The sequence below is a fragment of the Phoenix dactylifera genome, chromosome 8 (assembly GCF_051530095.1).
Source record: "Phoenix dactylifera cultivar Ajwa chromosome 8, Ajwa_hap1_PhDact_Kaust_v1.1, whole genome shotgun sequence".
NCBI lineage: Eukaryota > Viridiplantae > Streptophyta > Magnoliopsida > Arecales > Arecaceae > Phoenix > Phoenix dactylifera.
This window is the reverse complement of record NC_143197.1, coordinates 18,886,100-18,912,529: the sequence shown is the minus strand read 5'-3', so window position 1 is coordinate 18,912,529 and position 26,430 is coordinate 18,886,100. Positions and strand designations below refer to the sequence as shown.

The window sequence follows — 26,430 nt, the reverse complement described above, 5'->3', positions numbered from 1 at the left end:
AGGAGGAACCTCGACGTGACCTAGCGCCTCCAAGGTCTTTTGCTCCCCATTTGAAAGGCTGAGCGCCTTTGTCAAAGCTTTCCTAGGTGGCCCTCAGAATGTGTTGAAACCCTAGGATTGCTTGGACAATGCAAAAAAGAAGGCCTTCCAATCATGGATTGAAGAAGGACGAACCCTAAATAATTGATGGCTTTTTCAAGTAGAAAAATACCACCATCCGTGCTCAAAAGGATGCTCCTTCAGAATGAAGAGAGCTTAGAAAAGCTCCATGGTGGGCTGAACATTGTGTAGATCTAAGAAAGATAACAATGATCTATCAAGAATTGGGGACCAATTGGGTGGAAACCAAATGAAATCAATCTAGTAGTTGGATGATAGAAAAGTGAAGGGGGAATCTCAGGCTTGCCTTTAGAGTGTCCTCAAAAAGGCAGAGCTGATCTGGAAGGCAGCTAGTGGCCCTTTCCTCGAGCCCGAGCAATCTAAAGCTAAAACTATCAAGAACGAAGTAATGACTCTTAAACTTATCTAAGTTTCTCTGGTCCAAATTCATTCTTTTGGCACATGGACCATAGAAAACCTCTGACTTCAATGAAGTTGCCCTCAAGCTAGCAAAACCCGAGCTCAATGATGAATTGGAGCTGGAAGACTAGCTCACCCACAAGCCACTAATCATGACTCGCTTAAGGCAATGGCAACAGAAAGAGGAAAGAAGAAGGGAACGAGAAAAGAAAAGAATCTATTGACCTAAAAGTATGAGAGGAAGGGACTGCACTGAACAAATCAGGGACATCAAGCTACACAGCAACCGAGCAATGGAATGACCTTAGCAAAAACTCTAGAAGTCTCCAAATGAGACACCTTATATAGGATCTTGAATTGCTCAGATCTACACACTCAATTCACTTCATAGCCCAGCGAGCTGCTATGCGTTGTGCCAATATTGATCGTCAGTCATTCATGAGGTGTCTCAAGAAGGCAAAATTCTGCAATGCGCCATTTGGAAATTTTTCGCCCAAAATTTAATGCCTCATCTAGAAGCTTCTTGGTTAGACCAAGCAAACTTTGAGTCAAATTAAGGTGACCTAACTCAATTAGCTAACATTTGGATGACTCGGCTACTTCCTTCGCTTGAGCTAAGATATTAACTCGGACTCGAAAGCTGGAGGCAAGTGATATGGCTTGAATTCGATGCCCATTAGCCGTTACCACTAAGATCTATCACCCAGTAGTGGTGCAACATGTGGCAAGCACAATCAAAGCCCAAGTAGATTAGCAGAAGTAGTTACAGACCTACGTACTTAAGGGGTGTAATTAAGAGCGGATGGTTATAGCCCATCAACTGATCTCAGAGCCAAAGTGTAATGAAACCACAGTCTCGCCTCTATATAAATAGGGCCTAGGGACCTTGGCAAACATCTCATCTTTAATCTACTCTTACTCTTCATAGCTTGTACTTTGAAATCTCCTTCTCTATTCTATTCCATCAAAACTCTGCTTGATAAGTATTGGAGAATCCCATGTTGGATTAGGTCCGGTAACCTTTGATCCTTTCTTTGCTCATAGGTTGGACTTTAACTTTGAATAGACTAGCCGGTATCCATCAATTCACCAACTTCGATAAGTCTGGTTTTGGGCGACAACAAATATCTTTGTTGGAACATTCATCTTTCTTCTTTCTAAGGCGTAGTCTGAGCAAGTGGAACCAGGAGGAGGTGGGTAATATCTTCAGGAGAGTGGAGGAGTCTGAGGCCGTGATGGCACAGCTGCAGACCCTTGAGGAATAATAGGGGGGCTGATTGAGGAGGAGCAGGGGGAGCTTAGGAGGCAGTTGGCCAAACACTACTCTCTTCTTAGATAGAGGTCTTGTGGAGGCAGAAATTCAGGGTCTAGTGGACTGCTGACGGAGATCGGAACACGAGATTCTTTCACCAGTCGACCATCATCCTGAGGTAGAGATACAAGATCAGCAGAATAGGGGATGAGGGTGGCCAGATGACTGAGGAGCTGAATGACATCAGGAGGGTGTTGGAGCAATTCTTCTGCTTCAGGTGGATGGAGCAGGGAGTTACGACAGGAGGAGGGTTTGGGCCAGCCCCTGGGGTGACTGTCCTCCAGGGAGAAGAATGCATCACTGATCAGCCCGGTATCAATGATGGAGGTTTGGGAGGCCTTATGGTTCTTGGAAGAGGACAAGGCCCTGGGGCCGGATGGTTCTCCTTTTCTTTAGGAGGTACTGGCACATTGTTAGAGAGGATGTGATGGCAGCGGTTCTGCATTATTCTCCACCTTCATTATGTCTCCATCTGCCTTCTTCTGCTACTAGATTTGCTTGCGTGGGTGTGTCTTCCTCTTTTTCTTTGGTTGATCTATGACATCATCCGCTTGGTCATCTGTCTTGTGATCATTTGAGTACTTTAGTTCGTAGTGGTGTCATAGGTAGTGTCCCTATGTCGGAGTTGTCTCCATGTATGACCTGTAAACTGGGAAAACAGTTGGCCTTCATCACATTACTTCCAAAGAGCCAGGTCATTTTCGGCCAATTAGCCTTTGCAATACTCTGTATAAAGTAGTTGGCAAGATTGTAGTTCATAGACTGAGAGGCATATTGCTTAGACTTATCAGCATGGAGCAGAAAGCTTTTGTTGGTTGTCGGTCCATCTTCGACAACGTTTTGATTGCTTATGAGTTCATGGCAGACCTCCAGCGAGCACCCGAAGGGAGGAGTCTGATGGGGGTAAAGCTGGACATGGAGGGAGTGTATGACCAAATGAGGCAGAGTTTTGTGGCGCACTCTCTTGAGTCCTTCGGCTTCCACCAGGTATAGATCAGATGGATCTTGGGCTGCATCCAGTCACCGGCCTTTGCCATCCTCATGAACAGCTCTCCCACCCGCTTCTTCAAGTCCTTAGTGAGGCACGACAGAGGTGTCGATTGTCGCCACTACTTCTTATCATCTGTGTGGATGCTTTATCGAGAGCGCTTTTGGCATGCCATAGAGACCCAGAAGTTGGAGGCATACTGCCCTGCACCAGGTGCGACTCGAATCTCCCACTTACTTTTTGCTGACGACTGTCTACTATTGGCCTGGGCGACGAGGCACTTAGCATAGGTGATCCAAAGGGTCCTAGGGGAGATTATGAGGCCTTGGGGCAGTGGGTCAACCTGACAAGGTCAGCCGTCCGTTTCAGCCCGAAGATCAAGCCATGGGTGAAGACTTCCATTATGGAGATTTTGGGTATTGGGGAGCAGGAGGGTGCCCTGATGTACCTAGGGTTGTCGGTCACTGGGCGACTACTATGTAGGAGGGAGTGTGTGTGTCTTGGGAGCAGAGTATTAGAGGCAGATTGGAGGGTTGGCACGCGAGCTCTCTTTCCATGATAGATAGGGTTATTCTAGTGCGGTCTGTTTTTAGCTCCATCCCAATATATCTCCTCTCCAATACCATCGTGCCCATGGTTCCGCTAAGGACGATGGAGCGTCTTATTCAGTGCTTCCATTAGAGTCAGCGAGGGGGAGGGAGAGGTGTGCACCTGCTTGCCTGGGATGTGATCTATTAGCCGATGAGTGATGGTAGTCTCGAGATCTACTCCTTGCTTGAGCAGCGCAAGGTACTTGCTACCAAACATGCAGCCAGGTTTCTCCTTGAGCTGGGCATTTTGTGGGGCTCCTTAATGAGGGCCAAGTACGAGGAGTCGACAGGGACTCCCGTCTTCCACGCGAGCCGCTGCAGTTCCTTCATTTGGAGAGAGAGCCACACTCGTGGCCCGGGGGTTCTAGAGGCGATCAGGTGGGAGGTTGGTGATGGGCAGGCAGTTGATATCCTTGAGGATAGGTGGTTAATAGCGATGCTCCTGAGTGGGTGGTCTACCTTTCTTGATCTAGTGTGGTTGGCGGGATGCAGAGTCAGTAATCTTCTTGTTCTAGAGGAGCGAAGGTGGGGTGCATGTTAGAAGTATGCCCTAGAAGCCAACGTGGCTGATGCATATTTGTAATCTGAGGCATAAATTTCTAATTTGACTCTTATTAATAAATAAGATTGGGCAATTTATTTTTTATTTATGTTTGTATGTGTCCACGAATCGTCCAAGAAATTAATAGATGATGACACATATTCTCAAGAAGTTGAGAATTTGAGGCATATGTCATTAGGGATTAATTTCTAAATGCTCCTGATCGATGGATCCATCACGAGGGACGGTGATCGATCCGCTGAGATTAGTGCACAGATTACTTAGTCAGATGGATGAGTCTCGAGTCCACGGTGTAGAGACACTGGAGTGATTATACAAGTACTGAGCATGACCAAAGATAGTAGTCACATGGATGTCTATCCACTTGTCAGTGACTACTTATGCTGCAGTTGTATGACTGGTCCTTTGACCTGCGATGCCTCAGCTATTCACTATGAGGTTGCTGTAGTTTGACGAGCATGTGAACTTGGGCCCTAGCCATTCGGGTTCTTCTAGTACGGATTGGCTACAGTAGGTTCATTTTAGAATAGGGTTGCATCTAGATAGGATCTATCGATCTTGATAGATTAGGAGTGATCCTATATGATTTATGAGACAGTTCGATAAATTTCTGGTCAGGTATTTTGGAAAAAGAGTTTTCCATATCTCGAACTGGAAGTTGTATAAATTTGACATATGACAGACGATGGGGTTTGACGAGATATCCATAACCTCCATCACATCGGGATCCATGGTAGAGGGATTGTATCATACGCTAACTGCACCTAGAGATTTAGACATTCCATTCTGTTGGGTTGCCACCATATACTGCTAGGTGTCACTAGTGGATTGTGAGACTCGAAGGTATTCACTTGGTGATCAGTGAACCCTAAGAGTAGAACTGAAATCGTTTCAGTCCACTGAAAGGAGTTTCAGTGATATTGAGATGGAGATCTCAATATCTCTCACTACTAGTCAGAATAGAACCTACGGGGTCACACACATAGAGAATTTAATTAGTCAGACTATCATAATTATGATTTGGAATCACAATAGAAATCAATCATCAATATGATTGGTGATTGAATTAACCCACTAAGTGTTAGTAAGTTAATGAAAAAAAAATTAAGTGGAATTGATTGCAATTGGATTGCAATTAGGCTGATTTAATGAGCCAAATCAAATTAGGTTCATGATTGGGTCAATTTGATTAAAGCAAGGTTTGTGCGGATTTTAAAGACCACATGTCGTCGTAGGATGAATATGACTTAAGTCATGTTCACACTATGCGGACTTTAAAGTCCACATGACGTCGTAGGATGCATGCTCCCAAATCAATTAATTCTTCTAATGAGATTAGAAATCCTAATGTGATTATAAAATTAATCAATTGATTAAGTAGACACATATTATACATCTATGAGCACAAGGATTGGACACTTGGCATTAATGCAAGGGTGGGTTATAGTCCCATACTCCTAATAAGATTAGAAGAGGCCCTAAATCCAATCTATAAAAGGGTAGCAAGGAAGACATTATGAATCAATTCTCTCCTCTTCCTCTCCACGCCTCCTCTTCTTTCATCCTCCTTCTCCACGGCAGCAAGGGGTCTTCATCCTCCTCTTCTTCCACGGTAGCAAGGCAAGGAAGATCCACGTGCAAGGTTCCTCCTTCCTCTTCCTCCATTGCGAGTAAGATCAAAGAAGAAAGGGTTCTTCTTCAAAGAGGTATTTTGCAGATTTCTTCCAATCTATTTGATAGTCATGAGAGGTTTTTGCAAGAAGCTAGCACTTCGGTAAGACTCTATCTGAGATGATTAGATCCTCGTGTGGATACCTTTAGAGGCCGGACACATGTGCGGCTTAACCAGGCACCTAGAAAGATCATCAGGCTGCGTTGTTCTATACTTGCAGAATTTTTGAAGATGAGATATTCAAATTATTAACTTTTGATTTTTGTTTCAATTTTATGAATCTTAATCAACCTCCTCAGATCCTAATCTTCCCTTCCAAATGAGTTTAAAGATCTTCTGGATTTGGATCCAGAAATTTTTTTAAATTCTACGATCCGAGGCACGTTCATACGATGAACGACATCCCGTTCGAACTTCGCTGCGAACGTCGCATCGAACGGGGCGTATCTCAGCAGTGGTATCAGAGCCATGGTTCTAGGAAGCATGCTTAGGACTTAAGAATTGATTACCACGTTTTTAATCTGATTTTTAAAAAATTATGCTTGCTGAATTTTCTGCATGCTGAAATTTCAGGTTGCTGAAATTTTCAGCATGCAGATTTTTATTTGCTTTGATCTTGCAAATTATTTTAGAATTGCAATTAGATTACAATGTTTGAAATCAAGTAATGCATGATCTGAAATTCAAAGAAAGCATAATAGATTAAAAGTTTCAGATCTGAAAAAATATACATGAGATGCATGTGGTAATCATAATGTTCATACTTGTTTAAGGTTATGTTTAAAATAATGTATGCATGAGATGTATGTATTAGTTAAACAAAATTTATTTGCATTAGATGTAAATAAAATTTTTAAACAATAGGACATTTACATAAGATGTAAACTGAAACAATTATGTCATTTACATAAGATGTAATCACATAATATATGAAAAGGGTTTCATAATTACATAGGATGTAAACCTGAACTAATGTGACATTTACATAAGATGTAAATCGAATGACATATGGTATGGGGTAGATGGCTACATTAGATGTAAATCCCAAGAGACCTAAAACTTTCCTAAATCAATTGAGAGTGAACGATACATTGAGCTAGCCATATTTGATTAATTGATCTAATTGGTGTCTAGGCAAGCTCAAAGGTGGTTACTTAATTAGGACCTTACTCTCTGAGTAAGGAAAGTCTTCCATCTGCTTATCTGGCCAATTGATCGATTACCTCCTATGAAAAGCTCAAAGTTGGAATCACTAAGATCTGATTACCAATATTAAGTCGATTGGTCTTCCACCGTAGTAGAGTTGCTAAGAACTTTCCGGCGTTGATTAGTCTCGGCTGGATACAGTGGGCTAGTTGCATCGGGGGATTGGACCTCTCTATTAACATGAGATATTGTGGGGTAAAGGTGGGTTTGGGCTCCAATAACTGTTAGGTGAGGACCCAATCATAGCTTTATTTTCGCAGGATATACGGTGGGTCTGACTTAACCAAGGAACGGGTCCAATAACTATTAAGTGAGGTCCTTATGACTTGGAGACTAGGTTAGCTCAATATGCTTATGAAACATTGTACAAGAGTTGTACACTCATCGTCTATGTGTCTCCGATAACTATTAGGTGAGGTAACATTTAGATTGGTGGGACCGAAGCACCCCACTCGAAACCCTAAGTCGCAGGTTTCCATATCTTTATCAGGGGAGTATGAGAGATCCGAGAAATAGTGAAAGGATTTGATCCAATTTTGTTTTAAAAGTTCCTAAAATAAATTAATGTCAAATACAAATTTCTAATTAGAATCTTTACTCTCTGCAGATATCAATAGCTTCCAACCCGATAATTCGAATTCTAGATAATAATAGGTTGACCGGACCAAACTATAAAGATTGGCTCCGCAACTTGAAGATTGTCTTGAGTTGTGAAAAGATAGCTTATGTTCTTGACCATGAACTCCCGGTGTTACCAACCCGTGCAACCAATGAGCAGCATGAGATGATGCGAAAATAAAACTGCTCTCCCAAGTGCAGAAGAATCGCACAAGCAGTAAAACTCGGGAGTCCGAGGTCGAATCCTCAGGGAACGGTATATGTATTATTAGTGTAACTTCAGATGTAGTTTTTAGTTGATTTTTTTTTTGAAATTAAAAGCAGCGAATAATAGGTGAATTAAACAAAGTTCAATAAGATAGAGATGGTTAGGGATCCAGAATCCCCCTTGATAATATTACTCTCAACAAATAAACTCGGCGATTATCGATCAAGGATCAATTAAATAAAATAGTTCTAATCATGAAATATATCGTTTGACTACATGAACTCAATGTTTAAGCATTCATCGTGTCAATTATGTCTACGACAAATCAAATATCAGAGCAACCCATGCATCAATAAATATAAAACATGATGAATCTATCTAATAAATAAATAAGAGAGAATCAGAACATATGAAAAGATATAACTCAATTAAAACCAAGGTTCAGAGTTTACTTCAAGAGAGTAACAAGTCAAGGGTCCTCCTATCACCCTAAACCAAAGGATTTAGCAAGCCATTACAAACACCAACATCTCTCCCTTTCTCACTCTTTTTTTTTTCTTTTTCTTTTCGGAAACAGGGCATCCCCTGTTTCCCTTTCTCCTTTTTTTTTGTTTGAAACCACTGCCGCCCCGGCTCCTCTCTTCTCCCTTTTTTTATTTCAATCGCAGAGACCTCATTTCTTCCTCCCGAATGAGGGCTATATAGATGGCGTTTGATCCCCCCTGAGCGCACGCGGTGGAGATGGGCGGATGGAGGGGGATCTCGAACGTTGATCGCGGGCAGATCCGGCGCTGATCGGTGCGACGCTTCATGGGATGCTGGGTCACGGGCTTGGGCGAACGCTGTGGAGGAGGTGAATGGCTGGATGGTGATGATCACTGGCTCACGGATGGCTGCAGGCGAGATCGAATGCGTGAGAGGCGTCGGAGAAGAGCGGGATGCTGGGAGATTGAATGCTGTGCGAAATTAGGGGTCCTCCATGCGACGAAGATGAACATCTGAACGCGATCGGGAAGAAGGTTGGCTCGATCCAGAATCATAGCCAATCCCGACTGATTCAGGGGGTTGAGGAGCTGATCTTGGCTGGGCGGTGATCGCGGACGAACGCATGGATGGGTGAATCACGGAGGCTGGGATCATGGAAGACGTTGACTGCGGAGGCTTTGAAACGGGGAAATGAAATGATGTGGAGGAGCTGGGATGTAAGGAATCAGTGGAGGAGGCAAGCGGATGCGTGGGAGGTGATCGCGGGATGATCACGGGAAGGTGGAAGATCATTGGTGCGGATGGAATCAGGATGCTAGGATTGGGTGCGCGGAACAAGATCACAGATCCTGGCTCACGGACGGCTGGAAGCTTGAGTTGCATTGCGGAATGTGGGAAGTCGCTTGGGGTGCGCGGAAGAAGAGTCATGGACTCTGTTCTGCAGTAGGGAGGATGCATCCTTTTTTAGATGAATTTATATAAAATAATGTTAAAAATTATAATAAGTGCTAAGGATAAAATATTAATCATGCAAATGTTAACATCTATTATTTATCGTTATTTTGCTAGCATTAAGCTAAGTTAATTGGTACTTAGATCGCACTTTTGTGCTCTCATCATACCCCCCAATCTCTAGCAATTCAGAGTAAATAATAACATGAGAGTACAAAAAGTGTTGGTCAATCCTTTGACTTTTTATTAAAGCTAAAGATATAAAACTAAGATATGTACCCACTTTCGTAGGGCATCACGATTACACTTAGCACGTGCAACAAGCCGTTAAACCCCTAGGTTACCTAGTGGACGAGTGTTGTCTCGTAAGGATTTTCAGAGATGTTACCCACAAACATTATGAATGATATGACATGAGGTCCTCAATTCTAAGCTAATACCCATGTAATTAATATATATTTTCAGGCATGGCAACTATCAAAGCAAGGGGAAATATGAAAGTGTAGTGTGCATAAAATAGTATGACTTTCTCAGAGTACTAATACCTCCACCACAACATGGTACCGCTTGAATTTTAGGTGTACTACTCAAGTTCACAAGTGTTTACTACAGTTTATTAGAGCCTGATCCATCAAATTTTCGGAATATCTCATGTTGTCTAAAATTGTCAAAAATGGTTCGCATAAAAAGAAGGAGCTATCAATCCCAACTAAATATCCAAAGTACACAAAGGTTCAATACAATGGAGTCAAACCAGCCATTACCACATGTCACTGGGTTTAGCCCGACCAACCCTATTCATGCTTATTTTTATTTTTGAACACATATGATGATTACAATAGTCCAACCCCCTTAGGTTCTAGCAAGGTCCATGTAGCGAGTTTTCGACCAATGACTCCTGATCCAGTTGGCTCAAAGCATTAGGTGAAACACCCCTCGGGCTTAATTACTCGAACCAGACTACGCCACGAGGTTAGACTTGTCATCTCCTCATTTTTTTAATTTTTTTATTATTTTTTTATTTTATTTTTTTTATTTTATTTTTTGCAAAATAGAGAAGGTAAACTGAACCATATAATGTGACTGTATCGTGACTATAGAACATAAGACACTTAGATGATCTAGCCGGGGTATTCAACCTCTATCTTTATATGAAAACCAAATCATGAACCTTATAGTACGGACAAGGATACTCGTACTTCTTTTACAGATATGGCTTAATAAAAATGCATTAAACAAATGTGAAATCCTGAGGCCTTCCTATAATCATTAAGTACATGTGCGGGGATCTAATAATAGATCTCTGATCAGTCATAATATGCATGTGTTCCTTGCCTTAATAGTTGCACAAACTTAATATGAAAATACATGTGCATTGGTAATAAATCAAATGCAAAAATATATATTTTTGTTTTTTGCAAAATACTTTCCTCCCCCCAACTTAAATATTGCATTGTCCTCAATGTAATAGATACAAGAAATATTTATATGAGAGACAGTAGAGAAAATAATATTGGAGAGAAGGGAAATACCTAGAGCTGTTGATATCCAGAAAATAAGACCTACAAAACTAGAAAAAATATAATTCTAACCAATATACACATACCTTTGCCTTTATATTCAGTCATAAGAAGGCTCCCCCAAGAAAAAGGAGTCCTCTTCATCTGCAAAATTCTCAAGAAAAGGTTTTAACTTGTGTCCATTTACCTTAAAAATTTTACTATCTCGTGGATTCTCAATCTCAACCGCTCCATGTGGAAAAACAGTTTTTATAATATAAGGACTTGTCCATCTCGATCGCAACTTACCAAGAAACAGATGTAAGCGGGAATCATATAAAAGAACTTTTTGCAAAGGTTCAAAAGATTTTTTTAAAATTGATTTATCATGTAAGATCTTCATTCGTTCTTTGCAAATTTTAGCATTGTCATAAGCATCTCTGCGAATCTCATTAAGCTCGTTCAATTGCAATTTTCTAGTTAGACCGGCATCTTGTAAATCAAAATTTAATTTTCTAATTGCCCAATACGATTTATGTTCTATTTCTACAGGCAGATGACACGCTTTTTCGTAGACTAGCCGGTAGGAAGACATGCCAAGAATGGTTTTGTATGCAGTTCGATAGGCCCATAATGCATCTGATAGTTTTAAGGACCAATCTTTTCTTGATGGATTTACCGTTTTTTCTAAAATACGCTTGATCTCCCTATTGGCTAATTCTACTTGGCCACTAGTTTGCGGGTGATATGGGGTAGCAACTCTGTGGGTGACACCATACTTTTTCAATAAGGTCTCGAAAGGCTTATTACAAAAGTGTTTTCAACCGTCACTAATTATAACCTTAGGCATCCCAAATCGTGAAAAAATATTTTCTTTTAAAAACTTCAGGACAGGTTTGTGATCATTGGTCCTACAAGCAACAGCTTCTACCCATTTGGACACATACTCGACACCGACTAAAATGTACTCATATCCAAAAGATGGTGGGAATGGGCCCATAAAATCGATGCCCCAACAATCGAAAATTTCGATAATAGTAATGGGTTGAAGAGGCATCATTTGTCTATGAGTTAGACTTCCAATACGTTGACATGGATCACATGTCCTGCAGAACTCGTGGGCATCTTTGAACATAGTAGGCCAATAGAAACCACATTGCAAGACCTTTGTGGCGGTTTTCTTAGAAGCAAAGTGTCCACCACAAGCATCAGTGTGACAGAAAGAAAGTACGCTTTGTATATCATGATCCGGTATGCATCGTCTAAAAATTTGGTCATTGCAATATTTAAATAAATAGGGTTCGATATAGTAATAATTCTTTACTTCGCGTAAGAAAATTTTTCTATCTGTCGACCCCCAATGCTCCGGAATCCGGTTCGTGACAAGAAAGTTTACAATATCAGCATACCATGACATAGTAGAAAGTGCAAACAACTGCTCTTCGGGGAATGAATCCTTGATGGGGAACTGTGATACCGAATCATTAAAAACTAATCGTGATAAATGGTCAGCAACCACATTTTCTACTCCCTTTTTATCTTTGATAGTGATATCAAATTCTTGGAGTAGAAGTATCCATCGTATTAAGTGTGGTTTGACCTCTTTCTTATCCAACAAATATTTTAGTGCCGCATGGTCCGTGAAGATAACAATAGGAGCACCAAGAATATAAGAGTGAAATTTATCTAAGGCAAATACTACTGCAAGCAATTCCTTCTCGGTGGTAGTGTAATTCATTTGAGCATCGTTTAAGGTTTTGCTTGCGTAGTAAATGACATATGGTTTATTATCCTTGCGTTGTCCTAGGACAGCTCCTATCGCATAGTCGCTAGCGTCGCACATAATCTCAAAAGGTAATGACCAATCAGGTGGTCGCACGATTGGTGCAGTGCTAAGCATAGACTTCAACTTTTCGAATGCCTCCTGACAGGTTTCAGTCCAATTAAACGGTGTATCAAGGGATAGGAGGTTACATAATGGTCGAGCTATGACACTAAAGTCCTTGATGAACCTCCTATAAAATCCGGCGTGACCCAAAAATGATCTAACATCTCTAACCATCTTGGGTGCAGGTAGCTTAGCAATTAAATCAATCTTAGCTCTATCTACTTCCATGCCCTTCGATGAAACAATATGTCCTAAGACAATTTTCTTTGGCACCATGAAGTGGCATTTCTCCCAATTCAATATCAAATTCTTTTCCATACATCGAGTTAAGACGGCTTGTAAATGTGTCAGGCAATCATCAAATGTGTCGCCAAAAACGGAGAAGTCGTCCATGAATACTTCCAAAAATTTCTCGTTCATGTCTTCAAAGATGCTGAGCATGCATCTTTGGAATGTTGCAGGTGCATTACACAACCCAAATGGCATTCGTCGGAAAGCAAATGTGCCAAAAGGATAAGTGAAGGTAGTCTTCTCTTGATCTTCTGATGAAATTTCAATCTAATAATATCCCGAATAGCCATCGAGAAAACAATAGAAATCATGCCCTGCAACCCTCTCCAATACTTGGTCTAGGAAGGGTAGAGGAAAGTGATCCTTTCGCGTGACCAAATTCAGCTTTCGGTAGTCAACACACATGCGCCAACTTGTTGGGACACGAGTTGGAACTAGTTCACCTTGTTCATTTTCTACTACTGTCAAACCTGATTTCTTAGGAACGACTTGAGTAGGGCTTACCTACTTGCTGTCGAAAATTGGGTAAATAATACCCACGTCAAGCAACTTGAGGACTTCTGCCTTAACCACATCTCTCATCGTAGGATTTAACCTTCGTTGCATTTGCCTTGTGGTTTTGGCATTGTCCTCCAAATATATCCGGTGCGTGCAAATTAAGGGGCTAATTCCCTTCAAGTCGGCAATAGACCACCCTAAGGCTCCTTTATGATTTTTTAGAACACCAAGTAATTTTCTTTCTTGGTCATGATTAAGATCAGACGAGATGATTATAGGGTAAGTGTCCTCGGGTCCAAGAAAGGCATACTTGAGTTCCTTCGGTAAAGGTTTTAACTCGAGCTTAGGCACTTGCTCATGGGATGGTACTATCTTTGCTTCTCGAGGTGGCAACTTCTCAAATTCCCCTACTTTTGGTCTCCACCCAGTGACCATCTTAATATCCAGATTATCCACAATATGTGTGACTGACAAATCACCATCATTGGTTCCATTAGGACACCAATCAATTAAGCTATCATCAGATGGGTCGTTAATTGCTTTAGCTAACAAATATTCTTTTGCAATGGTTTCAACCCAATCAACCTCCTTACTCTCTTCGGGATTATTAGGTTGTTTGCACATATTAAAAATGTTCAGTTCTAAGGTCATGTTACCAAAAGAAAGCTTCATGATGCCATTCCTACAATTAATCAATGCATTAGAAGTTGCAAGGAATGGACGTCCTAAAATGACTGGAATTTGAGATTGTGAATTCGAAGCCGGATGTGTGTCCAATACGATAAAATCGACAGGAAAGTAGAACTTGTCTACTTGGACTAATACATCCTCGATAATCCCCCTTGGAATTTTAACTGATCTGTCAGCTAATTGCAAAGTGACGGAGGTTGGCTTCAACTCACCTAAACCAAGTTGCTCATATACAGAATATGACAACAAATTCACACTTGCCCCTAAATCTAACAATGCTCGCTCTATCCTAAAGTCGCCTATGATGCATAAGATGGTTGGGCAACCTGGATCCTTAAATTTAGGAAGAATATTGTGCTGCAAAATAGCACTCACATTTTCAGTTAAGAATGCCTTCTTCTTAACATTTAATCGGCGCTTGACAGTACACAAGTCTCTCAAAAATTTGGCATATGAGGGTACTTGTTTAATTGCATCAAGAAGAGGTATGTTGATCTTTACTTGCTTAAAAAGCTCAAGAATTTCAGAATTAGGTTCGAGCTTTTGCAATGGATTTAACCGTTGTGGAAAAGGTGGAGGAAAAGGACATTCAACTTTCTCGGTAGAAGTTGGGACCTCAACTTCTTCTTTGTCCCTTTCATCGACTTTGGGAGCATCAGAATTAGAAGTGACCTGCGGTCTCAATGGGGCGGTCTGATCAATGACTTTCCCATTACGCAAAGTCATGATGCTCTTTGCATGTTCTGTATGCGAACTAGAAGGAGCCGTATTATTACTACCGTGCATTTGTGGTTTAGGTTGGGGTTGAGCTGGAAGCTTATCCTTCTCTTGGGTACTTAGGACGGTAGTCAACATTGACAATTGGTTCCTTATATCTTCAAAATTTCGAGTATTTTGAGCATTGATATTAGCTTGACCTTGTAGAAAAGTTTGTATAGATTGCAACGTGTCCTCGATATTCGGCTTTTGGGAGGGTGGTGCAAAAGTAGGATGTACAGGTGGAGGAGCTGAATGGTGTGACTGTTGAGGATGATCGTTTCTCCACCTAAAATTTGGATGATTCTTCCAACCAGGGTTATAGGTATTCGAGTATGGATCGTTATAAGGCTTTTGGTAGGAGTTCATAGTATTTGCTTGATCGTGCAAGACTTCTTTGAATGCCGGTATGGTGGGGCAATCTGTAGTGGTATGACCCGACATATCGCAGATACCACAACACTCGTTTCTAAGCTCTATAGTCTTGACAGGCTCAACCTTCCTAAGCTCAATTTCTTCTACTTTTCTAGTGAGGGCTGCCATTTTAGCATGAAGATCATCCTCAGTTTTGAGGTTGTAAAGGCCTCCCTGTACAGAGCTAGTAGGCTTAGGTAAAGACTTGGTGTTTCTATCCTCGTTATCCCAAAGTTGGGCAGTCTCAGTAAGGGAATCCAAATACTCCCACGCTTCATCAGGGTGTTTTTCTAAAAATCTACCATTGCACATGGTCTCTACAAATTGTTTCAACTGTGGAGATAAACCTTCATAAAAGAAGCTAATGGTTCTCCAAGTTTCGAATCCGTGATGAGGGCATGAGAGAAGAAGGTCTTTAAATCCTTCCCAACATTCATAAAATGTTTCATTATCTTTTTGTTGGAAATTGCTGATATGTCTTTTCAAAAAGTTGGTCCTTTGTGTGGGGAAGAACTTCTTTAAAAATTCTCTCTGCATATCTTGCCAAGTTCTTATTGATCTAGGTCGCAAAGAGTTTAGCCATGTTTTGGCCTTATCCTTTAGAAAGAAAGGAAACAATGTCAACTTGAGGACATCCTCGGTGACGTTTGGCACTCTAAATGTAATGCTCAATTCTTCAAAATCCTTTAAATGAAGACACGGACTTTCGGACTCTAACCCATGAAACTTGGGCAGCAATTGGATTACCCCTGGTTTGATGTCAAAATGTCCTACATTATCAGGAAAAATTATGCATGAAGGCTGACTAGTCCTAGCCGGTTGTAGGTATTGTCTTAGAGTCATAACATGGGGTTCTCGTTCTCGATTGTGGTGACTCCCCGCATCTTCATTTAAATCAGCCATCTCATAAGGTGTGAGATACTGCGAAGGAATTTCAGGGATGTGTCCTAAGGGATGATCTAAAGTTGTACGATTTAATCGACCGGTGTCGTCCCTATTCCACTTTAGCATGCAAAATATTTTCCTCTCTTTTTTTTAATTTTTTTTAAAAAATATAAGTACCAACTAAAGATACCCTAAAACGACATCCTAATACAAAAATCTATTCACAATCAAACATGCAACAAAACATTATACCTCAATTCCTAATGTTTTTCTTAAATTTCTAGACAGCTTCTAACTGGTTTGAAGAGGACACCTAAGCCTCCAATCCGGTCTAGTAAACCGAGTTGACCAGGTAAGCTCCCAGGTAAGTGAAGGGGTCACGATGCGTTCGCAAAGGTCCCACTTAAAACCCACTTGCCTCGAACAGATGAACTGTCTCCCTTATAGGGACAAAGCTTGCTTAGACATCAACTAAGCCACAGAGCGAAATTGGTGCAACTTTCGGTGGTCTTCATCCTATTGAGCTCGAATGTCCTTAGGGGCCAACGTCTAGTTGATTTTAGTTAAGCTTAGGATATTTATGCATTGGGGTGATTTTTGGGCTAAGGACGAGTGATGAAATCCCGACCTTATCTTTTTAAATGGGTTCAGCCCTTAGAATATTTTATGCTGATGCCTTATACTATATGCAACAATCAAGAGATTTTTTTTTAAATGTTTTATGACATGGCATTAAATTTCATTGAATAGGTGATCAAGTAAATTATTTTTTTTTAAAAAAAAAATTTAAAGTTTGAAATTTGAATTCTAAAATTTGAAATTTGAAATTTAAAATTTTAGGTTTTCCTCTTTTCTTTTTTTTTTTGAATAATCACCCTTGTTCTTCTCTTAAAGTTTTTTTTTATTATTACTATTTATTGATTTTTAATTAGCAACAAGGGTTAATGAGATATAATAACAACAAAATTCTGATTCTAAAAAAAATAAATGCAGAAAATTCAAAACAGAAAGCAGCAAAGTTTCGTATTAATCTAATGGTCTTAAAAGTCTCAGAATGTCAATCAGACTGTTCAGATTATTGAACAATGTGTCTGCACTAGCCGACCAAATATGAGTCAAATCAGACGGCTAATTTCTATGATATCAGAGTTTGATGCAAACTGTGTAGAGAATTAAAAATAGTAGTAAAGATTTAATTTTTTTTTCAAAAGAAAAATACTAACTACTAAGGTAAAAATTAAATCTAAAATTATACTAATAACTCAGCCGTTTCCCGGCAACGGCGCCAAAAACTTGATGCAAAAATAAAACTGCTCTCCCAAGTGCAGGAGAATCGCACAAGCAGTAAAACTCGGGAGTCTGAGGTCGAATCCTTAGGGAACGGTATATGTATTATTAGTGTAACTTCAGATGTAGTTTTTAGTTGATTTTTTTTTTTGGAATTAAAAGCAGCGAATAATAGGTGAATTAAACAAAGTTCAATAAGATAAAGATGGTTAGGGATCCGGAATCCCCCTTGATAATATTACTCTCAACAAATAAACTCGACGATTCTCGATCAAGGATCAATTAAATAAAATAGTTCTAATCATGAAATATATCGTTTGACTACATGAACTCAATGTTTAAGCATTCATCGTGTCAATTATGTCTACGACAAATCAAATATCAGAGTAACCCATGCATCAATAAATATAAATCTATCTAATAAATAAATAAGAGAGAATCAGAACATATGAAAAGATATAACTCAATTAAAACCAAGGTTCAGAGTTTACTTCAAGAGAGTAACAAGTCAAGGGTCCTCCCATCACCCTAAACCAAAGGATTTAGCAAGCCATTACAAACACCAACATCACTCCCTTTCTCACTCTTTTTTTTTTCTTTTTCTTTTCGGAAACAGGGCATCCCCTGTTTCCCTTTCTCTTTTTTTTTGTTTGAAACCACTGCCGCCCCGGCTCCTCTCTTCTCCCTTTTTTTATTTCAATCACAGAGACCTCATTTCTTCCTCCCGAATGAGAGCTATATAGATGGCGTTTGATCCCCCTTGAGCGCACGCGGTGGAGATGGGCGGATGGAGGGGGATCTCGAACGTTGATCGCGGGCAGATCCGGCGCTGATCGGTGCGACGCTTCATGGGATGCTGGGTCACGGGCTTGGGCGAACGCTGTGGAGGAGGTGAATGGCTGGATGGCGATGATCACTGGCTCACGGATGGCTGCAGGCGAGATCGAATGCGTGAGAGGCGTCGGAGAAGAGCGGGATGCTGGGAGATTGAATGCTGTGCGAAATTAGGGGTCCTCCATGCGACAAAGATGAACATCTGACACGATCGGGAAGAAGGTTGACTCGATCCAGAATCATAGCTAATCCCGACTGATTCAAGAGGTTGAGGAGCTGATCTTGGCTGGGCGGTGATCGCAGACGGACGCATGGACGGGTGAATCACGAAGGCTGGGATCATGGAAGACGTTGACTGTGGAGGCTTTGAAACGGGGAAGTGAAATGATGCGGAGGAGCTGGGATGTGAGGAATCAGTGGAGGAGGCAAGCGGATGCATGGGAGGTGATCACGGGATGATCACAGGAAGGTGGAAGATCATTGGTGCGGATGGAATCAGGATGCTAGGATTGGGTGCGCGGAACAAGATCACAGATCCTGGCTCACGGACGGCTGGAAGCTTGAGTTGCATTGCGGAATGTGGGAAGTCGCTTGGGATGCGCGGAAGAAGAGTCATGGACTCTGTTCTGCAGTAGGAAGGATGCATCCTTTTTTAGATGAATTTATATAAAATAATGTTAAAAATTATAATAAGTGTTAAGGATAAAATATTAATCATGCAAATGTTAACATCTATTATTTATCGTTATTTTGCTAGCATTAAGCTAAGTTAATTGGTACTTAGATCGCACTTTTGTGCTCTCATCATGAGATGCATGCAAAATGGTTGGATGACGACAATAAGGTTAGGTGCTACATTTTGGCATCCATATCCAACGAATTGCAATGCCAGCATGAGCGCATGAAGACTGCTAAGGACATACTTGATCACCTACAAGAGTTGTATGGTGAACAGAGTCGCGCAGCGAGGTTTGAAGTGTCCAAGCGGCTCTTCAAAGCCAAGATGCGTGATGGCTAGTCCGTCCATGAACATGGTTTGACCATGATCAAGAATCTTGAGGAGCTTGAGAAGCTTGGCATAACCATGCATAAGGATTTGCAAACGGATTTGATCCTACAATCGTTGCCATGTTCATATGGCTAGTTTATTGTAAACTACCATATGAATAAAATTGAATACACCAAACTTGAATTGTTGAATATGTTGGTGACAACTGAGGGAGCCTTGAAAGGTTCAAGGGGTACAGTTCTCGCTGTTGAGCTAGCTTCTACTTCGAAGAGAAAGTCTATTGGAAAGAAGAAGAAGCCTGCGAAGAAACAGAAGACCGAGAAAAAACCGAAGAAGGAAGTTTCTAAGAAGAAGGCCGAACCCAAAGGAAAATGTTTCCATTGCAATGAAGACGGCCATTGGAAGAAGAACTGTCCTATCTACATGGAAAACATAAAGAGCAAGAAGGGTGACACGCCTTCTGAAGGTATGTCTAATATGCTCATTATTGAAACTAATCTAATAGTTTCTTCTATTTCCAGTTGGGTTATAGACTCTGGTTCTAGTGTTCACTTGTGCACTACCATGCAGGATCTAAAGGAAAGTAAAAGGCTTACGGAAGGTGCGGTAACCCTACGAGTTGGCAATAGAGCAAGAGTTGCTGCTGTTGCTGTGGGCACATTTCCTTTGCATTTACCGTCAGAATTTAGTTTGATACTTAGAGATTGTTATTTTGTACCTAGTGCTAGCAGAAATCTAATTTCTGTATTGTTAGCATAGAAACATTATGAATTCAATTTCAATAAAGACTACGTTTCCATTTATTTGCGAAATAAATTATTCGAACGTGGTTTTATGATTGACGGTCTCTATCACTTACATATGGATGTATCTGTGAACGTATCTGAGCATACAGTGAGTACCATAGGATCTAAAAGATCTAGAGATGAGATAAATCAAAAGTATTTGTGGCACCTCAGACTTGGTCATATAGGAGAAGACAAAATTAACGAATTGGAAAAATATGGGCTTTTGAGTTCATTGACTTCTGAGTTATATCCGATTTGTGAATCATGCCTTCAAGAAAAAATAACCAAATTACCCTTTGTAGGGCACAAGGAGAGGTCTGCTGAAATACTTGCACTAGTACACACTGATGTATGTGGCCCATTCGATGTGCAGGCTAGGGATCAATTTTTCTACTTTATTACTTCTACCGATGATTTCTCACGGTATGGTTATGTCTATCTTATGAGACATAAATCTGAAGCATTTGAAAGGTTCAAAGAATTTAGATTTGAAGTAGAAAAACAGACAGAAAAACTCATTAAGGTTTTTCGATCAGATCGAGGAGGAGAATACCTTACTAGAGAGTTTCATGATTATCTCAAACAAAATGGTATAATTTCACAATGGACACCTTCTGAAACACCTCAACTCAACGGAGTGTCAGAAAGAAGGAATCGGACCCTATTGGATATGGTCAGGTCCATGATGAGCTTCACTGACTTACCCTTATTCTTGTGGGGAGATGCCCTACTTACAGCTATCTACATATTGAATAGAGTTTTCTCTAAGTTCGTTCCTACCACATCTTATGAGATATGGCATGGTAAGAAACCAAGTCTTGGTTATCTCAAGATTTGGGGATGTCTGGCCCAAGTCAAACGACAACAGGCAGACAAGTTAGAGGCTAGGATAATTGGTGCTCGTTTCATTGGATATCCTAAAGAGTCATTAGGATATAGTTTTTACATCCCAGAAGACCACAAAGTATTTGTGAGCCGACATGCCATCTTCTTGGAAAAACAGTTTATTCTTGATAGAGGCAATGGAAGGAAAATTGAGCTCGAAGAGAAAGTCTCTCAAGAGCAACGAGCAATTGAGCCTAGTGAACCTATTCACATTGAGCCAATGCATGAAGAGCCTCGTCCACTTTGTAGATCCAGTAGGATCTCCTATCCTCCTAAAAGATACTTAGGTATGCTTACAGAGGACATAAAGAAAGAGTTCCTCATAGGAGAAAAAAATCATAGTAATGATCTCAAGACCTACAACGAAGCGATGTTAGACATCGACTCCGAAAAATGGATGGATGCAATGAAGTCAGAAATAGACTCCATGCATTTCAACCAAGTATGGACCTTAGTAGATCCACCTGAAGGTATTGTACCTATTGGGTGTAAATGGATCTACAAAAGAAAAATAGGTTCGGATGGCAAGGTAGAGATCTATAAGGCATGCTTGGTGGCAAAAGATTATAGTCAGCGCGAAGGCATTGGCTATCGGGATACCTTTTCACCGGTAGCCATGCTGAAGTCTATTCGAACGTTACTTGCCATTGCAGCTTATCATGATTATGAGATATAGCAGATGGATGTGAAAACTGCATTCCTTAATGGATATCTTGAGAAAGATATCTATATGAAACAGCCTTAGGGTTTCACTTCCAGTGATAGTGATCACAAGGTCTGCAAGCTGCAAAGATCCATTTATGGACTAAAGCAAGCATCTCAGAGTTGGAACACTTGTTTCGATGATGTGATCAAATCGTTTGATTTCATCAAAAACGAAGAGGAATCATGTGTGTACAAAAAGGTCAGTGGGAGGGCTATAGTATTCCTCGTATTGTACGTGGATGATATACTCCTAATTGGGAATGATATTTCCATGCTCACATCAGTCAAGTTATGGCTGTCTAAGAAGTTTTCCATGAAAGACCTAGGTGAAGCATCTTATATTTTAGAAATTAAGGTCTATAGAGATAGATCTAAGAGGATGCTTGGCCTATCACAGAAAATATACATAGAGAAAGTGCTGAAGAGGTTCAGCATGGAAAACTCTAAAAGGGGATTGTTACCCCTAAGGCATGGGATAAATCTCCAAAAAGATGTGTCCCAAAACATCTGAAGAGATTCAGCGCATGAGTAGGATCCCTTATGCATCGGCAATAGGGAGCCTCATGTATGCCATGCTATATACTCGACCTGATATAGCACATGCTATGAGTGTCACGAGCAGATATCAATCGAATCCAGACGAGGAGCACTAGATAGCTGTGAAAAATATCCTTAAGTACTTGAGAAGGACTAAGGATATATTTTTGGTCTTTGGGGGAGGCACAGAGTTAAAGGTAGAAAGATATACTGATTCAGACTTCATGACTGATCCTGATGATAGAAAGTCTACATCAAGATATGTATTCTTATGCAATGGAGGATCAGTAAATTGGAAGAGTTCCAAGCAACCGATTATTGCAGATTCTACCATGGAAGCAGAGTACATTGCTGCATCACATGCTGCGGGAAGCATTCTGGTACAAGAAGTTTGTCGAAGAGCTAGGAGTCATGTCATCAGATGCCATAACTCTTTTCTGCGATAACAACGGCGCCATAGCACTGGCTAAGGAGCCGATGTCTCACCAGAAGTCCAAGCACATAGAGCGGCGATTTCATCTAATTCGCGACTACCTCGAAAAAAAATATGTAGATGTGCAGAGAGTTGACTCCACTGATAACGTGGCGGATCCATTCACTAAGCAGCTGAGTCAGAAGAAATTAGAAGTCCATCTTGAAAAAATGGGACTTAAATACATGTCTGATTGGCTTTAGTGCAAGTGGAAGATTGTTAGAAGTATGCCCTAGAAGCCAACGTGGCTGACGCATATTTGTAATCTAGGGTATAAATTTGTAATTTGACTCTTATTAATAAATAAGATTGGGCAAATTATTTTTCATTCATGTTTGTATGTGTCCATGAATCGTCCAAGAAATTAATAGATGATGACACATATTCTCAAGGAGTTGAGAATTTGAGGCATATATCATTAGAGATTAATTTCTAAATGCTCCTGATCGATGGATCCATCACGAGGGACGGTGATCGATCCGCTGAGATTAGTGCACAGATCACTTAGTCAGATGGACGAGTCTCGAGTCCACGGTGTAGAGACACTGGAGTAATTATGCAAGTATTTGTTAGAGAACAAAGTACTGAGCATGACCAAAGATAGTAGTCACATGGATGTCTATCCACTCGTCAGTGATTACTTATGCTGCAGTTGTATGACTGGTCCTTTGACCTGCGATGCCTCAGCTATTCACTATGAGGTTGCTGTAGTTTGACAAATATGTGAACTTGGGCCCTAGCCATTCGGATCCTTCTAGTGCGGATTGGCTACAGTAGGTTCATTTTAAAATAGGGTTGCATCTAGATAGGATCTATCAACCTTGATAGATTAGGAGTGATCCTATGTGATTTATGAGACTGAGTTCGATAAATTTCTGGCCAGATATTTTGGAAAAAGAGTTTTCCATATCTCGAGCTGTAAGTCGTATAAATTTGACATATGACGGACGATGGAGTTTGACGAGATATCCATAACCTCCGTCATGTCGGGATCTATGATAGAGGGACTGTATCATACGCTAACTGCACCTAGAGGTTCAGACATTACATTTTACTGGGTTGCCACCATATACTGCTAGGTGTCACTAGTGGATTGTGAGACTTGAAGGCATTCACTTGGTGATCAGTGAATCCTGAGAGTAGAACTGAAATCGTTTCAATCCACTGAAAGGAGTTTCAGTGATATTGAGATAGAGATCTCAATATGTCTCACTACCAGTCATAATAGAACCTACGGGGTCACACACATAGAGGATTTAATTAGTCAGACTATCATAATTGTGATTTGGAGTCACAATAGAAATCAATCATCAATATGATTGGTGATTGAATTAACCCACTAAGTGTTAGTAAGTTAATGAAAGAAGAATTAAGTGGAATTGATTGCAATTGGATTGCAATTAGGCTGATTTAATGAGCCAAATCAAATTGGGTTCGACCCAAATTGATTTGGGTTCATGATTGGGTCAATTTGATTAAACCAAGGTTTGTGCGGATTCTAAAAACCACATGTCGTCGTAGGATGAATATGACTTAAGTCATGTTCACACTATGCGGACTTTAAAGTCTACATGGCGTCATAGGATGCATGCTCCCAAATCAATTAATTCTTCTAATGAGATTAGGAATCCTAATGTGATTAGAAAATTAATCAATTGATTAAGTGGACACATGTCATACATCTATGAGCACAAGGATTGGACACTTGGCATTAATCCAAGGGTGGGTTATAGTCCCATACTCCTAATAAGATTAGAAGAGGCCCTAAACCCAAGCTATAAAAGGGTAGCAAGGGAGACATTATGAATCAATTCTCTCCTCTTCCTCTCCACGCCTCCTCTTCTTTCTTCCTCCTTCTCCACGGCAGCAAGAAGTCTTCATCCTCCTCTTCTTCCACGATAGCAAGGCAAGGAAGATCCACGTGCAAGGTTCCTCCTTCCTCTTCCTCCATTGCGAGTAAAATCAAAGAAGAAAGGGTTATTCTTCAAAGAGGTATGTTACAGATTTCTTCCAATCTATTTGATAGTCATGAGAGGTCTTTGTAAGGAGCTAGCACTCTGGTAAGACCCTATCTTAGATGATTAGATCCTCGTGTGGATACCTTTAGAGGCCGGACACATGTGCGGCTTAACCAGGAACCTAGAAGATCATCAGGCTGCGATGTTCTACACCTGCAGAATTTTTGAATATGAGATCTTTAAATTATTAACTTCTGATTTTTGTTTCAGTTTTATGAATCTTAATCAGCCCTCCTTAGATTCTAATCTTTTCTTCCAAATGAGTTCAAAGATTTTCTGGATTTGGATCCAGAAAAATTTTTGAATTCTACAATCCGAGGCGCGTTCATATGATGAACGACATCCCGTTCAAATTCCGCTGCGAACGTCGCATTGAACGGGGCGTATCTCAGCAGTGCAGACCTTGTTTGGGAGCTTTTTAGGGAGGCACTGGCTAAGTGAGTTCTGGCTATGCCGATCACCTCAGAGGAAGGGCAGACAGGAGGGTCTGGAGGAGTTCCGATAGACCAAGGGTGAGCACCCAGGACCTCTGTGGGCTAATGGCGAGGGCCCCGACGCGGAAGATAGAGGGAGCTTCGATCTAGCGGCTGCGTATCTACCCTCAAGTTGACTTGTTCATTTGGAATATGGCCTGGGGGTGCCTACCGGCCGCAGGTGTGTTAGTGAGTAGAGGGTTGAGGGTTTCTCCCACCTATGGAGCTTGCCCAACCACGGCGGAGACCATTAGCCGTGCCCTTTTCTGCTGTCCGCATGCAGCCCAGGTTTGGTAGTGCATGGGGCTTGTCCTCGACGTCGGGTGGGGCAGGTCCCCAATGGAGGTTTTTCTTTTGCGGCAGTGGGCATCTGCGAGGAGGCCGAACACAGTGGAGTGGGGGGTCCGGTGCGCTTATTTAGCTTACCATACTTGGCTGGATAGAAACTTCCGGATCTTCGAGGATAGGTGGCTACATCTAAGGGTGGTGGCGGCTAGAGCCTTGCTTCATGCGTCGGAGTTCATCAGCAATTGACTATCCTATTCCTCTGAGACGACTAGAGACATCTGGATCTCTCATCCAGCTGAGTCAGCAACCAGGTTTGTCTATATTTTATGGGAGCCCCCATCCCTTTACTTTCTCAAGGTGAATTTTGATGGCAATACTGCTGAGCGAGGCAAGAGGAGGGGGGGGGTGGGCTTTTTTATTAGAAACCACCACTCCAGATTTGTGGCGGTTGGCGGTCGACGGATCTTCGACATCTCTATTGTTGGAGCGAAACTGCGGGCGGCGTGGAGGGGCTCTCCTTCGCGAGGCGTACTCTAGATGCGGAGTACATCCATATGGAGGGTGACTTGGTTGCGGTGATTAACGGGATCTACGAGTGACTCTTCAAGTCGGATGTGCAGTCCTTGTTTTGTGACATATGGTGGATGGCAGGAGGCTGTGGCTCCTTTAGGGCCACGCATGTGTTTCGGAAGGCCAACACAACTGCTGACTGGGTGGCCACCTACGCGGCACAGCACTTGGAAGATTTTTTTTTGATGAACTAGGCGAATGTTCCTTACTCGCTTAGTCAGCTTTTTTTTCTGATTTTCTTGGCTGTACTCATCTACGTTTGGTGTGAGGAATCGGTGTACCAAAAAAAAAAAAGAAGACAACTAGGATATAAAACAATGCAAGAATTTTTCTTAGACATTGTAAACATGTATGAGGTTTCCATTTAATGCAAATACACATGATGTGTGTATTTGTATCACTAATTATGTGAAAAGGCTTGTACTAGAATATCACCTGTTCTTGAGAAATATTGTTAGAAACTTATTTTTGATGATTTTTTTAGCAAAACATTGTAATCATGTCCATAATAAACATGCTTGAGCAATTTAT

The 26,430-nt window shown here is 41.1% G+C and overlaps 1 non-coding gene across 1 annotated transcript; it reads left to right on the top strand.

Moving 5' to 3' along the window:
* The first annotated feature begins 15,530 nt into the window (after positions 1-15,530).
* On the top strand, positions 15,531-15,639 carry LOC120107941 (small nucleolar RNA R71). Its single transcript, XR_005509525.2, has one exon. It is a non-coding gene; the product is annotated as a small nucleolar RNA R71 (small nucleolar RNA).
* Positions 15,640-26,430: the final 10,791 nt, after the last annotated feature.